This window comes from Artemia franciscana, chromosome 15 (genome assembly GCF_032884065.1).
Source record: "Artemia franciscana chromosome 15, ASM3288406v1, whole genome shotgun sequence".
In the NCBI taxonomy this organism is placed as follows: Eukaryota; Metazoa; Arthropoda; class Branchiopoda; order Anostraca; family Artemiidae; genus Artemia; species Artemia franciscana.
Window position 1 is genome coordinate 22703929 of NC_088877.1, and position 17378 is coordinate 22721306.

Genomic DNA, 17378 nt, shown 5'->3' on the forward strand with positions numbered 1-17378 from the left:
GATTTTTGCTTCTTTTATATTAATGCTAAAGCCAAAGTTCGAACCTGGAACCTCTTGAACCTAGAACCTGGAACATAACGCCTTATCAACTCAGCTACATCGGCTTGAATACATTCGTTTTTGAATTGGTATATGATGAAATAATTCAGACGTCATATTATATGATGAAAAAAATTTTAGTTTTTTTTCCTTTTTTTCTTTTTAGTTTTTTTTATTGGTTTTTACCTTTTTTTTTAGCTTTTTTAGTTTTTTTAGTTTTTTCTTTTTAGTTTTTTTTGTAGTTTTTATCTTTTTTATTTTTTTATTTTTATACATATTTTTTTAGTTTTCTTTTTCTCTTTTATTTTTCAGTTTTTTCCTTTTTTCTTTTTTTTCTTTTTTAGTTTTTAGTTTTTTTAGTTTTTTACCTTTTTTTTTAGTTTTTTTTAGTTTTTTTTTTTTAGTTTTTAGTTTTTTTATTAGTTTTTATTTTTTTTTGTAGTTTTTGCCTTTTTTTGTTTTTTTCAGTTTTTTTTAGTTTTTTACCTTTTTTTATTTTTTTTAGTTTTTTAGCTTTTTTAGTTTTTTTTTTCTTTTTAGTTTTTTTTTATAGTTTTTACCTTTTTTAGTTTTTTTTTCTTCTTTTATATTAGTGTGAAATAATTCAGACGTCATATGCGGACAAACACGACGTCACTTGACAGACAGACATAACCCACAAACAACTTATTTTTATATATATAGATAGATAGATAGATATATGTATATCTATCTATATATATAAAAATAAGTTGTCTGTCTGTCTGTGGGTCTGTGGATCAGGTGACGTCATGTTTCGGCTGACGTCATGAAATTAGTTGCCGTCATTTTTGTTATGACGATGCTTAGTATATTGTAAAACACATTAATTTGGTTAATAATATACCATTTAAAACACCAAAATGAACATGCTGGAGTAGTCACTCGGTGAGAGAGGGTGTCAGAACGGAGAATGAAGGTCCCAGGTTCAAATCCTGGTTAGGCTAAAAAAGGTAAAAAACTAAAAACTAAAAAAAAAACTGAAAAAACTAAAAAAAGGCAAAAACTACAAAAAAACTAAAAACTAATAAAAAAATAAAAAAGCCGAAAAACTAAAAAAACTAAAGAAACTAAAAAAAGGAAAAAAATTAAAAAACTAAAAACTAAAAAAAACTAAAAAAAAGGAAAAAAGAAAAATAGAAGAGAAAAAGAATACTAATAAAATTAAAAATAAAAATAAAAAAAATAAAAAAGATAAAAAGCTAAAAAAAAGGTAAAAACCAATAAAAACTAAAAAGAAAAAAAGGTAAAAAACTAAAAAAAAAATTCATCTAAAAAACTAAAAAAAACTAAAAAACGTAAAAACTAAAAGAACTAAAAAAGTAAAAAAAAACTAAAAAAAGGAAAAAACTGAAAAATAAGCGGGATATAAAACAGGGGGATATAAATGACGACCGGGACACCGGGACATAAGGAATATAAATGAATCAGAAAATACAACTCATGTTTCCAAATGACGTCGTTTGGAGCCCAAATTGAAAATCCAGATCAATTTATGTCTACTTTCAAAGTAAAAGGGCAAATTTATCATAGAGCAGGGTCTCTTCTACCATTCTCAGGCGAGAATCATAAATTTTTACAATTGTACTTCATCAGTGATAGAAATTCTGAATTGAATGCACGTTGCGAAATTTCTCCCAACATTGAAAGGACAATCGTTTCCCAATTACAACATCTTTTCCACGAAAATAATAATTTAGTGCGTCTGTTCAAAACAGCCATCGATTTGATGCCTACTTATACGCATAAAATTGTTATTTCCGCTGACAAAACGCCTCCTGGCCAACATGTGCGTAGATACAATGCTCCAACTATCGACGAAGTGGCCATCGTTATGGTCGGTGATCAGTTTTTACCTCGAGATATTATTCTCAGGGTTTCCACCACACGTGCTACAACTAAAAATAGGCCTACCAATAATACTTTTAAGAAATATAAACCCACCAAAGCTTTGTTATGGCACTCGACCTGCCGTAAAAAAAACAATGGAAAACCTAATAGAGGCCACAATCTTGACAGGGCCTTTTGAGGGTGAGGCTGTTCTTATTCCTCGCATTCCCAAGATTCCAACGGATCTGCCTTTTCAATTTAAAAGATTGCAATTCCCAATTCGATTAGCATTTGCAATCACCATTAACAAAGCTCAAGGTCAATCATTAGAAAAATGTGGTATAGATCTTAATACTGATTGTTTTTCCCATTGACAATTCTACGTTGCATGTTCGAGGGTCGGTAAACCTGACAATCTATTTATATGCAGTGACAATTGGACAGCGAAGAATGTTGTATATTCGCAAGTTTTACGCAGTTAATTTGTATTTTATCTATCTATCTATCTATCTATCTATATAAAAACGAGTTGTATGTATGCATGTTTGTTTGTTTGTAAAAAGAGCGTTTGCATATGATGTCATTATTAGTACATACGGCTTTGTATATGCAGAGACAATGGGAAAGCCAAGAATGTTGTATATTCGCAATTTTTACGTAGTTTAACTCCTGCAGACGAAATGAATGCTTGCCTAAAAAATTCTAATTTATAGGCACACGTAAAAATATTAAAATTAACTACAAATATGCGTGTCCGATTGCAAAACGATGACTCTGGTCAAACAGTAGACTCAATTTCAGGACGTATACAACTACCTGCTGATTTCTGTAATTTAGTGACGTCCAAAAATGAATTGATTGAAAAAGTATTTCCGAATATTCTAAAAAATTATAATAATAATAAATGGCTAAGTGAAAGAGCGATTCTCGCACCCAAAAATATAGACGTCCACGAAATCAACAATATTGTTTTGAACAAGATTCGAGACCAGGCAGTCCTTTACAAGTCAGTCGACACAGTTTTGGAACCAGATGAAGCGGTTAATTATCCATCTGAATTTTTAAATTCCATAGATCCTTCAGGGTTTCCACCACACGTGCTACAACTAAAAATAGGCGTACCAATAATACTTTTAAGAAATATCAACCCGCCAAAGCTTTGCAATGGCACGCGACTTGCCGTAAAAAAAAACAATGGATAACCTAATAGAGGCCACAATCTTGACAGGGCCTATGAGGGTGAGGCTGTTCTTATTCCTCTCATTCCCATGATTCCAACGGATCTGCTTTTTCAATTTAAAAGATTGCAATTCCCAATTCGATTATTTGCAATCACCATTAACAAAGCTCAAGGTCAATCATTAGAAAAATGTGGTATAGATCTTAATCCTGATTGTTTTTCCCATGGACAATTGTACGTTGCATGTTCGAGGGTCGGTAAACCTGACAATGTATTTATATGCAGCGACAATTGGACAGCGAAGAATGTTGTTTATTCGCAAGTTTTACGCAGTTAATTTGTATTGTATCTATCTATATAAAAACGAGTTATGTGGATGCATGTTTGTTTGTTTGTAAAAAGAGCGTTTGTATATGACGTCATTATTAGTACATACGGCTTTGTATATGGACAGACAATTGGAAAGCCAAGAATGTTGTATATTCGCAATTTTTACGTAGTTTGAAACACATATATAAATCTATCTATATTCACAGGTGGGACACAGGGACACAACTACAATGGCGCGTAACTAATATGGCGCGTAACGACTTACGCGCGCGGGGGGGCTTGGGGGGGCGCGAAGCGCCCCACCAACTAGGTGTTGGGGTGGCGCGAAGCGCCACCCCAACAGCTAGTCTATATATATAAAAATAAGTTGTCTGTGTGTGGATCTGTGGATCAGGTGACGTCATGTTTGTTCGCATATGACGTCTGAATTATTTCACACTAATACAAAAGAAGAAAAAAACTAAAAAAGGTAAAAACTACAAAAAAAACTAAAAAGAAAAAAAACTAAAAAAGCTAAAAAACTAAAAAAAAACTAAAAAAAGGTAAAAATCTAATAACTAAAAAAAAACTGAAAAAAATAAAAAAAGGCAAAAACTACAAAAAAAATAAAAACTAATAAAAAAACTAAAAAAGCTAAAAAACTAAAAAAAACTAAAAAAAGGTAAAAAACTAAAAAAAACTAAAAACTAAAAAAGAAAAAAACTAAAAAAAAGGAAAAAACTGAAAAATAAAAGAGAAAAAGAAAACTAAAAAAATATGAATAAATATATATAAAAATAAGTTGTTTGTGGGTTATGTCTGTCTGTCTGTCTGTCGAGTGACGTCGTGTTTGTCCGCATATGACGTCTGAATTATTTCACACTAATACAAAAGAAGAGAAAAAACTAAAAAAGGTAAAAACTACAAAAAAAACTAAAAAGAAAAAAAACTAAAAAAAGGTAAAAAACTAAAAACTAAAAAAAACTGAAAAAACTAAAAAAAGGCAAAAACTAAAAAAAAACTAAAAACTAATAAAAAACTAAAAAACTAAAAAAACTAAAAAAAGGTAAAAAACAAAAAAAAACTAAAAACTAAAAAAGAAAAAACTAAAAAAAAGGAAAAAACTGAAAAATAAGAGAAAAAGAAAACTAAAAAAATATTAATAAATATAAAAAATATAAATATAAATATAATATAAATTAGCAATCAACAAAGCACCGAGACACAAATGACGACCGGGACACAGGGAGTATAAATGACGACCAGGACATAAGTAAAAAAAAAAAACTAAAAAAATGGTAAAAACTACAAAAAAACTAAAAACTAATAAAAAAAACTAAAACATCTAAAAATCTAAATAAACTAAAAAAGAAAAAAAAGAAAAAAGGAAAAAAATAAAGGAGAAAAACAAAACTAAAAAACGAATGTATATACAGACCGGGACACCGGGATACAAATGACGACCGGGACACAGGGAATATAAATGACGACCGGGACACAGGGACACAACTACAATGGGGACGCCGGGGGGCACAGGGGGATATAAATGACGACCGGGACACCGGGACACAAGGAATATAAATGACGCCCGGGACACTCAAAGAGAAATCACAGACTGGAACACCGGGACACAGGGAATATAAATGACGACCGGGACACAGGGACATAACTACAAAGGGGACGCCGGGGTGCACCGGGGGATATATAAATGACGATGGCGACTCAGGGAATGGTCGATTAGCAATCACCATCAACAAAGCTCAAGGGCAATCATTAGAATCATGAGGTATAGATCTGAATACGGATTGTTTTCCCATGGACCATTATATGTTGCATGTTCAAGAGTCGGTAAACCTGACAATCTATTTATATTCACAGACAATGGGACAGCAAAGAATGTTGTATATTCGCAAGTTTTACGTAGTTAAAAACATATATATATATATATATATATATATATATATATATATATATATATATATATATATATATATCTATCTATATTCACAGGTGGGACATAGGGACACAACTACAATGGCGCGTAACTAATATGGCGCGTAACGACTTACGCGCGCGGGGGGGCTTGGGGGGGCGCGAAGCGCCCCCACCAACTAGGTGTTGGGGTGGCGCGAAGCGCCACCCCAACAGCTAGTATATATATAAAAATAAGTTGTCTGTGTGTGTGTGGGTCTGTCGGGTGACGTCACGTTTGTGTGTTGACTGACGTCATGAAGTTAGTTGTCGTCATTTTTGTTATGACGGTGACGTCATTAAAGGTATTTAAGACATGCGTTCACGGAGAAATCTATTAATATTAACTGTAAACTGACTGATGAACTTACAATGGCAACAGCCGAGGAAGATGCTCAAAGAGTCTATGCCAAAAAACTTGCTGCTGATAGAGAAAGTAAGAAAAGAAAGCGTGCCGAGGAATCAAAAGAATAGCAAGAAAACAGGCTTGAGGCTGATAGAGAAAGAAAGAACAGAAAGCGTGCCGAGGAACTACCAGAGCAACGCGAAACCAGACTTGCTGCTAAAAGAGAAAGTGAGAAAAGAAGGCGTGCCGAGGAACTACCAGAGCAACATGAAACCAGACTTGCTGCTAAAAGAGAAAGTGAAAAAAGAAGGCGTGCCGAGGAATCACAAGAACAGCAAGAAATCAGGCTTGCTGCTGATAGCGAAAGTAAGAAAAGAAAGCGTGCCGAGGAATCAGAGCAACCTGAAAGTTATCGCCTGGCATTCAGGTACAGCCCAGTCGATGATTATTGCTTGAGTAGATGTGTTCAAATCGGGACTATATCTAAAATTTGTCCCTATTGCAAGGCCTTGAAATTCAATGGTGAAACAATGGGAATGTGTTGCGCCTCAGGAAATGTTAAACTTCCTCTATTGGCTGCACCACCAGAGCCATTGAAGACTTTCCTTACTGGAACTACGTCAGAATCTAAGCGTTTTTTTATCACAAATCAGAAAATATAACTCATGTTTCCAAATGACGTCGTTTGGAGCCCAAATCGAAAATCCAGACTTTATGTCTACTTTCAAAGTAAAAGGGCAAATTTATCATAGAGCAGGGTCCCTTCTACCATTCTCAGGCGAGAATCATAAATTTTTACAATTGTACTTCATCAGTGATAGAAATATTGCTTGCGGGAGATTTCAGGCAAACATCACCTATAATACCTAGATCAACCCCTGCAGACGAAATGAATGCTTGCCTGAAAAATTCTAATTTATGGGCACACGTAAAAACATTAAAATTAACTACAAATATGCGTGTCCGATTGCAAAACGATGACTCTGGTCAAACATTTTCAGATCAATTGCTGGCAATTGGAAACGGAAAGCTCCCAGTAGAATCAATTTCAGGACGTATACAACTACCTGCTGATTTCTGTAATTTAGTGACGTCCAAAAATGAACTGATTGAAAAAGTATTTCCGAATATTCTAAACAATTATAAAAATAATAAATGGCAAAGTGAAAGAGCGATTTTTGCACCCAAAAATATAGACGTCCATGAAATCAACAATATTATTTTGACCAAGATTCGAGACCAGGCAGTCCTTTAAGTCAGTCGACACAGTTTTGGAACCAAGTGAAGTGGTTAATTATCCATCTGAATTTTTAAATTCCGTGGATCTTTCAGGGTTTCCACCACACGTGCTACAACTAAACATAGGTGTACCAATAATACTTTTAAGAAATATCAACCCACCAAAGCTTTGCAATGGCACGCGACTTGCCGTAAAAAAAAAACAATGGAAAACCTAATAGAGGCCACAATCTTGACAGGGCCTTTTGAGGGTGAGGCTGTTCTTATTCCTCGCATTCCCATGATTCCAACGGATCTGCCTTTTCAATTTAAAAGATTGCAATTCCCAATTCGATTAGCATTTGCAATCACCATTAACAAAGCTCAAGGTCAATCATTAGAAAAATGTGGTATAGATCTTAATACTGATTGTTTTTCCCATGGACAATTGTACGTTGCATGTTCGAGGGTCGGTAAACCTGACAATCTATTTATATGCAGCGACAATTGGGACAGCGAAGAATGTTGTATATTCGCAAGTTTTACGCAGTTAATTTGTATTGTATCTATCTATCTATATAAAAACGAGTTGTATGTATGCATGTTTGTTTGTTTGTAAAAAGAGCGTTTGCATAAGACGTCATTATTAGTACATAAGGCTTTGTATATGCACAGATAATGGGAAAGCCAAGAATGTTGTATATTCCCAAGTTTTACGTAGTTTAAAACACATATATAAATCTATCTATGTTCATAGGTGGTACACAGGGACACAACTACAATGGCGCGTAACGACTTACGTGCGCGGGGGGGCTTGGGGGGGGGGGGGGGGGTTGCGCGAAGCGTCCCCACCAACTAGGTGTTGGGGTGGCGCTTCGCGCCACCCCAACAGCTAGTATATATATATATATATATATATATATATATATATATATATATATATATATATATATATATATATATATATATATATATATATATATATATATATATACTAGCTGTCATATTCCAAAAAAGGTGTTGATGAGTGCAAAGGTTGTGACTCCAAATTGCAAGAAGACGATTTTGCATTGCTTTGCGACTCATGCGAATCCTGGGTATGCATCGTATGCTTGGAAATGACAGAGCCGGAATACAGCTTATTCACAAAAATGACTCGGAGGCTCGGGTCACTTTGGTTCTGCCCCGTATGTAAACAAAAGAAAAACACGATCAACCAAGGGCTGACATTTGCAGAAATTAAAGATATTTTGAGGGGTGAAATTCAAACTTCATTTAAGGCGATGGAGGATAAGTTTTGCGCTTTATTAGAGCCTATCCAACGGAAAGTAGCTGAAATCGAGAACGACCTGAAAAATAAGTGCACACTTTCCGACGTCCAGTATTTTACCGAGAACCTAATAGGGGTGAAGTGTCAGAGCTTGGAAAAAAGCCTAACTGAAAAATTTGTGAAAAAGGACGAGGAAATTAGTGTCAGTAGCTCGAACTTATGTTCATTTTATGTTCAATGCGACAATTTATTTCGTCTATTAATATCATATATGAACTAAAAAATAATCATGTTTCTCCGGACACCGCGTTTGATTTTGTAAAAAAGGTATTGAGGGAATGTAGGGATAAATTTGTCCCTTTGGTGAGGAATTTTTTCGGTCGTAGAAATAATCCTAAACTTCCAAGACACATACTCCAAGCAATACGTGAAAAAAATAGTGTTTGGCGGTCTTATATTGAGTCACGACATAGTAAAGTAGTCAGACAAGGGCATTTGGATACTCAGTTGCAAGAGGATTCAGGTGAATGGCATGCGTATTCACTAGCGAGAAACAAGGTCACTTGGCTTCTTAGGGCTAATCGTGAATAGTTTGAGTCGCGTATTATTCACTCAAGCACCGCATCGCCTAAAATATTTTGGAAATATGTAAATAGGAATAAGCCTAACCTTGCACCATCTTCATCTACGTTCACACATGAGGATACACACCAAAAGATTGATAGTGATTCTGAGAAGGCTCTTATTTTTAACCAAATTTTTTCTTCAGTTTTTGTTAAAACACAGCCAATTCATTCAAATGAAGCTAATTTTGCATCTCAAGTAGAGTCGATTGCGTCGCCGGACATTCTTGTTCCATTTGATGATTCAGGTTTCTCATTGACTGAAGTTTATACTATTCTTATAAAATTGGATACGTCTAAAGCGCCGGATATAGACGGTTTCCCGAACATAATGATAAGACAAATTGCTCATGAAATTGCAGAACCACTTACCTATATATTTAACTTATCTTTGGCGCATGGACTGTGTCCGTCAGGGTGGAAGAAGGCCTTGGTAAAGCCGCTTCACAAAAGTGGCTCCAGGTCAGATTTTAAAAATTATCGGCCAATTTCAATCACGTCTATTTTTTGCCGAGTGATGGAAAAGTTGATTGTTACACGCGTTCAAAAGTATTTTGACGGAAATCATCTTTGGAATCCTGCTCAGCATGGTTTCCGAAAAAATAGGTCTTGTAATACTCAGCTTCTTGAGGTTATTTTTGATTTTCAACGTTTTGCCGATTTAGCTATACCCTTTGACTGCATTTACATCGACTTCTCGAAGGCATTCGACAAAGTCTCAATACCCACCCTTCTTAAAAAATGTGCAGCTTATAAATTGGGTAAAAAAACAATTGCATTTATTGCTGATTATCTAAATGGACGAACTCAGCAGGTTGTTGTTGGTGAAGCTATGTCATCCTCAATTGATGTGTTAAGCGGAGTCCCCCAGGGTAGCTGCCTGGGTCCAATTTTATTTTGTTTATTTATTAATGATCTGCCTTCCTCTGTTCAGCATTCTACTGTCAAGATGTTCGTGGATGATGTAAAACTTTATCTACCAGTACGAGACCAAAACGATGTGCAACTTTTACAGGAGGATCTTGACTCTCTAACTTATTGGTGCGAATCTAATTCCATGTTCATAAACCCTTCTAAGTGTGTTGTTCTACACTATGCTCGTAAACTCCCACCTGTGCATACTTACCAGCTGTCTGGCATACGAATTCCTTCTAACGAAATAGTGCGTGACCTTGGTGTTTACTTTGATACCCAATTGCAATTTGATAAGCATGTTTCGGAAATTGTAAAGAATGCGAATTATCGTTTATCGTCTATAAGGAGAAGCTTTAGTAGGTTCAATCTTCGTAATTTCTTACTACTATACAAATCAATGGTCTGCCCTCTTCTTGAGTATAATACTTCTGTTTGGTTTCCATTAAGTCTAACGGATGAGCATAGGATAGGAAAGGTTCAGAGAAGGGCCACTAGATTGGTCCCATACCTTCAGTGCCTTTCTTATCCGCAGAGACTTTCTAGGTTTCAACTCCCGTCATTGAAGTTTCATAGCCATTGCAATGACCTTGTAAATGTGTTTCGTATAATTAAAGGAGTGGATGATGTTGATCCAAATTTATTTTTTAAATTTAGCCATTATCACTCTACTCGTCAGCATGATTATAAATTATATCATCCAAAACCACTGAAAAAAATTGGGCAATTATCTTTTGTTAGTAGAGTTGCCGGACCATTGAATGGTTTGCCTTTGGAGGCTGTCGAGGCAGAGAGTGTTCGAAATTTTAAGAGTGCATTAGTAAATACGCCTTTTTATTTTAGACGCTTTTGTTGTGTAGTGTCGTTTTATTTAGAAGTTTTTGCTGTTTAATTTGTCGTTGCCAATTTACTTTAGATTAGTATTATGATTTTGTGTTTTTGTGTTTTTGCGACAAGCATTAATGCTTACCGCTATTGTATATAATATAATATATATATATATATATATATATATATATATATATATATATATATATATATATATATATATATATATATATATATATATAATGACATTACAAAATGTTATAAAGAAAACAATAGATATTAACATAGAACCTGTCACAAATAGACCTATGAGATCAGCAGCCAAAAAAGCAAGATTGGCAATAAAAACGCGTTTCTAAATCATTCTCTTTCATTTAAATTAATTGCCTCGTTTCATCACAATTTATTTATCAGTCCTGGTTGAACTTCACTTAGGTAAGGATGCTGTAACTGTTTAGAAAAAGTTTTCAATTTCGTTTTATTGATTTTATCCTGTTGTAAGTTTTTTCTTCTTATATATTTTTGTATTGCTGAGGACAGCCCTTGGACATAGGGCAGAAATATTCATTCTAATTTGTTTCTCTCTGTCTTGAGAAATTCCCTATTGTTCTTCTTGTTTTTGGTTTATCTGTCTTTTTTTTCTACCTAGATTTAACAAAATAGCTTTTATGGAGTATTTTCATTGAAAAAGGCCCCTTTTTCGGTAATTTCATCAAAAAGCAATAAGTTTGGCTCCCTTTAGATATTAAAAATGCATTTTAGCTCTGTTGGCCTCAGGTGGCTGGGTGCTGCAGATAGTTGTTAGTAGTAGCAGCAGAAATTTATGACAATAAGATAATGCATACCTCAAAGTTTAGTCACCACTTGATGTAGGTTGTTTATTCTCTTTTCTGCTATAATTCCACAAAAATCATGCTAAAATGATGAGTAGCTTTGGATGGAGACTTTAGCAATCTCTAGCTTTGTGATGTTGCAGTTGCGTGATAGTTTCAGTGGCGTCAATCCGGGGGTGGGGGTGGAGCAGGGGGCTTGTAGGCCTATCTATGTAGTTTTTTTCCTTGCCTAGATTTAACAAAATAGCTTTTTTGCATTGAAAAGGCCCTTTTTTGGTAATTTCATCGAAAAACAACAAATTTGGCCCCCTCTAGGTATTGAAAATGTATTTCTCTTCCCCCTAATTTTTTTTTGAATTGACACCAGCAGTCCAGCCACTATAACTAGTTTAGGCTGGTCAGTCAGCAAATGATTTACAAAAAAATATTAAGGGGACTGGGTGAGGAGTTCACAAGAGGGTGCCCTTTAACAGCTTTTTATGATGTTCTTGTGCATCAGTAGGAACAAAGGAAAAAAAGGAGCATATCAGAGCATTCCATGGAAAAAGGGATTTTTTGTTGTTGTCCAAGATGAGGGGCTGTAATTCTCCTGTATAGGCTTTCTGATCAATGTCATTCCAATGGTCCATTTTTTAATTCATTTTGTTTTTGTAATAACATTTTACTGTTAAAATTTATTGAAATAACGATTTATCCCTGAATCAGCTACAAATGACAATTTTTCTCATAAGAATGCTTTTTAATAATGCATTTTTAAACTTTTGGTTACCATAAGCCAAGGTTTGCTCTTGCTAGATTGCAGCTACTGCTGTAACCGTGATTAATCAGGCTAGGATGGGAAGTATGCAGGTGTGTTGTTTGTTTTTTGGTACTTTTTTTGTACCCTTTTTGGCTTTCCAGCCTTTCCACTCCTGAAATGGCACTAAAAGTGTCATAAGAAATAAGGCAGCAAAGAAATAAAAGAAGAAGAAGAAAAAAGGACACAAAAATTCTTCCAATGTAACAAGGGATTGTCCTTGTTGTTCAAGGTGGGGGACTGTAATTCTCTTGTAATGGGCTTTTGACCATGGCAATTCCAACCATGTACTTGTTATTTTAACCAACTTTTCATTTCATTTCATTTCTGGGAGGTTCCTGGCTCTTTTTTGACACTCCTATAGATTTATTTTCACAATAACATTTTACTAACAAGATTAATCAAGATAATAGTTATCATTCATGAATCAGTTACAAATGGTATTTTTTTCTCGTTAGACATAAAAAAAAACTCATTTATTACTATGGGCTTTGGTTTGCTGTGCACTAGGATTTTTTTTTATGGACTTCATCTTTAGGAGCACAGAAAAGGGAATGCGAGACCACGGAATCAAATGGGGAGGAAAAATTCTCCTGGATTTAGATTAAATCCTGGAATTAGAGGTTTTGAGAGTTTAGGGTGGTAGAATAGGTTTGAAAATTAATGTTAAGAAGACTAAGTCACTAAGGATAGGACTAAGTGAAGATGGAAAGGTGACACGGGGTAATGAAAAGATTGATCAGGTGGGAAGCTTCACTTACCTTGTAGTTCACTTACAACTGTAGTAAGGAGCGATCCGGCTCAATAGTAAACAAAACTCTAAAAAATTGAATTTTGATATCAATAACTACATCAAAAGAATCGCTTTTTAATGCTGATTTTAAATATATAAGTTTCATCAAGTTTAGTCTTACCCATCAAAAGTTAGGAACCTGAGAAAATTTGCTTTAATTAAGAAAATAGGGGAAAACACCCCCTAAAAGTCGTAGAATCTTAACGAAAATGACACCATCAGATTCAGCGTATCAGAGAACCATACTGTAGAAGTTTTAAGCTCCTATCTACAAAAATGTGGAGTTTTGTATTTTTTGCCAGAAGACAAATCACGGGTGCGTGTTTATTTGTTTGTTTGTTTTTTTTTGTTTTTTTTTTTCCCAGGGGTCATCGTATCGACCAAGTGGTCCTAGAATGCCGCAAGAGGGCTCATTCTAATGGAAATGAAAAGTTCTACTGCCCTTTTTAAGTGACCAAAAAAATTGGAGGGCATCTAGGCCCCCTCCCACGCTCATTTTTTTCCCAAAGTCAACGGATCAAAATTTTGAGATAGCCGTTTTGTTCAACATAGTCGAAAACCATAATAACTATGTATTTGGGGATGATTTACTCCCCCACAATCCCTGGGGGAGGGGCTGCAAGTTACAAACTTTGACCAGTGTTTACATATAGTAATGGTTATTGGGAAGTGTACAGACGTTTTCAGGGGGATTTTATTTTGTTTGGGGGGGTGGGGCTGATGGTAGTGGGCTATGTTGGAGGATCTTTCCTTGGAGGAATCTGTCATGGGGGAAGAAAAATTCAAGGAAAAGGGCGCATGATTTTCTAGCATTACTATAAGAAAACAATGAAAAATAAACATGAAAACGTTTTTTCAAATGAAAGGAAGGAGTAGCATTGAAACTTAAAACGAACAGAGATTATTACGCATATGAGGGGTTCTAAAAATACTTTAGCATAAAGAGCGAGGTATTTAGGAGGAGATAAATACCTCGCTCTTTATGCTAAAGTATTTTTAGTAATTTCAACTATTTATTCTACGCCCTTTCTGATTCACGGGTCATTCTTAAAGAATTGGCACAAAACTTAAGATTTAGAGTAAAGAGCGAGGTATTAAAGAGGATACACACCCCCTCGTACACATAATAAAAATATAAGATTATGAAAGTTTGTTACGTAAGTTGCTAATTTATAAGTTACGTATATTTTTTACTAATAAAAACGTTCGTTACAAATTAAAAGTTCTAGTTGCCTTTTTAAGCAACCGAAAAATTGGAGGGGAACTAGGCCTCCTTCTCCAGCCCTTATTTCTCAAAATCGTCTGATCAAAACTAAGAGAAAGCCATTTAGCCAAAAATAGAATTAATAAACAAATTTCATTTTAATAATTTTTGTGCGGAGAGCCAAAACCAAACATGCATTAATTCAAAAACGTTCAGAAATTAAATTAGCTGAAAATAAGGAGCGACATTAAAACTTAAAACGAACAGAAATTACTCCGTATATAAAATGGGTTGTCCCCTCCGCAATCCCTCGCTCTTTACGCTAAAGTTTGACTCTTTGCCACAATTCTACTTTTTAAAACAATTAAAAGCTTTAGCGTAAAGAGCGATGGATTGCAGAGGGGACAACCCATTTTATATACGGAGTAATTTCTGTTCGTTTTAAGTTTTAATGTCGCTCCTTACTTCAAGCTAAAAAATTAGTTTTTTAATTATTAGTAAAGATGGTGGGAGCAGTGACGAATTTTTATGGCACTTGGTAGTAACCATGTGACATATAGCAATCGCAAATTCTGTCGGTCTGTTGGTCCTGGTTTTGCTACTTTAGGCCCTTCCAGGTAAGCTAGGTCGATGAAATTTGGCAGGCGTATCAGGGACCGGACCAGATTAAAATAGAAATAGTCGTTTTCCCGATTTGACCATCTGGGGGGAGTGGGGGCCCGTTAATCCGGAAAAAATAGAAAAATTGAAGTATTTTTAACTTAGGAACGGTTGATCAGATCTTAATGAAATTTGATATTTGGAAGGATATCCTGTCTCAGAGCTGTTAATTCAAATCCCGACCGGATCGGAGGGGGAAATCTAAAATCTTGGAAAACACTTAGAGTGGAGGGATCAGAATGAAACTTGGTGGGAAAAATAAGCACAAGTCCTAGATACATGATTGACATAACCGGAACGGATCTGCTCTCTTTGGGGTAGTTGGTGGGGGGGAGGGGTAATTCTGAAAAATTAAAAAAATGAGGTATTTTTAGCTTAGGAACGGGTGATCGGATCTCAATGAAATTTGATATTTAGAAAGATATCGTATCTCATAGCTCTTATTTTAAATCCTGACCATATCTGGTGACATTGGGGGGGGGATTGGGAGGGGGAAACCTAAAACTTTGAAAACACTTAGAGTGGAGAGATCGGGATGAAACTTGGTGGGAAAAATAATCAGAAGTCTTAGATACGTGATTTACATAATTGGAACGGATCCAATATATTGGGGAGGGGGGGGGGTAATTATGAAAAATTAGAAAAAATGACGTGTTTTTAACTGACGAAGGAGTGATCGGATCTTCATGAAACTTCATATTTAGAAGGACCTCGTAACTCAGATCTCTTATTTTAAATCTCAACAGGATCCAGCGTAATTGGGGGGGGGGGCAGTTGGGGGGAACCAGAAATTTTAGAAAATACTTAAAGCGGTGAGATCAGGATGAAACTGGATGGGAAGAATAAAAACCTGTCTAAGATACGTGACTGACATAACCGGACCGGATCTGCTCTCTTTGGCATAGTTGGGGGGGGGGGGGGGTAATTGTGAAAAACTAAAAAAATCAGGTATTTTTAACTTACGAACGGGCTATCGGATCTCAATGAAATTTGATATTTAGAAGGATATCGTGTCTCAAAGCTCTTATTTTAAGTCCCGACCGGTGACATTATGGGAAGTTTGGGGTGGGGGAACCTAAAATAATGGAAAACGCTTAGATTGGAGGAATCGGGATGAAACTTGGTGGGAAAAATAAGCAGAAGTCTTAGGTACGTGATTTACATAATTGGAACGGATCTGCTCTATTGGGGGGGGGGGTTAATTCTGAAAAATTAGAAAGTGACGTATTTTTGACTTACAAAGGAGTGATCGGATCTTCATGAAACTTCATATTTAGAAGGACCTCGTAACTCAGATCTCTTATTTTAAATCTCAACGGGATCCAGCGTAATTGGGGGATTGGGGGGGTCAGTTGGGGGGAACCGGAAATCTTAGAAAATACTTAAAGCGGTGAGATCCGGATGAAATTGGATTTGAAGAATAAAAACCTGTCTAAGATACGTTACTGACATAACCGGACCGGCTCTGCTCACTTCTGGGTTGTTGGGGGGGGGGGTTAATTCTGAAAAACTAAAAAAATGAGGTATTTTTAACTTACGAACGGGTGATCGGATCTCAATTAAATTTGATGTTTAGAAGGATATCGTGTCTCAGAGCTCTTATTTTAAATCCCGACCAGATCTGGTGACATTGGGGGGGGGATTTGGGATGGGGAAACCTAAAACTTGGAAAACACTTTGAGTGGAGGGATCGGGATGAAAGTTGGTGGGAAAAATAAGCACAAGTCCTAGATACATGATTGACATAACCGGAACGGATCCGCTCTCTGGGGTAGTTGGGGGAGGGGGTTAATTCTGCAAAATTAGAAAAAATGAGGTATTTTTAACTTGCGAACGGGTGATCGGATCTCAATAGAATTTGATATTTAGAAGGATATCCTGTCTCAGAGCTCTTATTTTAAGTCGCGTCCGGATCTGGTGACATTGTTGGGAGTTTGGGGTGGGGGAACCTAAAATGATGGAAATCGCTTAGATTGGAGGGATAGGGATAAAAACATGGTGGGAAAAATAAGCAGAAGTCTTAGATACCTGATTTACATAATTGGAACGGATTCTGAAAAATTAGAAAAAATGACGTATTTTCAACTTACGAAGGAGTGATCGGATCTTAATGAAATTTCATATTTAGAAGGACCTCGTAACTCAGATCTCTTATTTTAAATCTCAACCGGATCCAGCGTAATTGGGGGGGGGCAGTTGGGGGTACCGAAAATCTTTGAAAATACTTAAAGCGGTGAGATCAGGATGAAACTGGATGGGAAGAACAAAAATCTGTCTAAGATACGTGACTAACATAACCGGACCGGATCTGCTCTCTTTAGTGGAGTTGGGGGGGGGGGGTCATTTTGAAAATTGAGGTATTTGTAACTTACGAAAGCGTGACCAGATCTTAATGAAATTTGATATTTAGAAGGATCTTCTGCTTTAAAGCTTTAATTTAAAATTCCTACCAGATCCTGTGACACTGGAGGGGGAAACCGGAATTCTTGGAAAACGTGAAAATTGGGGTATTTTTATCTTACGAATAGGTGATCGGATCTTAATGAAA

General features: G+C 35.6%; 1 long non-coding RNA gene across 1 annotated transcript; it reads left to right on the top strand.

Annotated features, from left to right (window-relative positions):
- The first annotated feature begins 3488 nt into the window (after positions 1-3488).
- Positions 3489-4699, top strand: LOC136036618 (uncharacterized). The gene is made up of 2 exons (XR_010619757.1): positions 3489-3939; positions 4336-4699. It is a non-coding gene; the product is annotated as an uncharacterized LOC136036618 (long non-coding RNA).
- The last annotated feature ends 12679 nt before the right edge of the window (positions 4700-17378 follow it).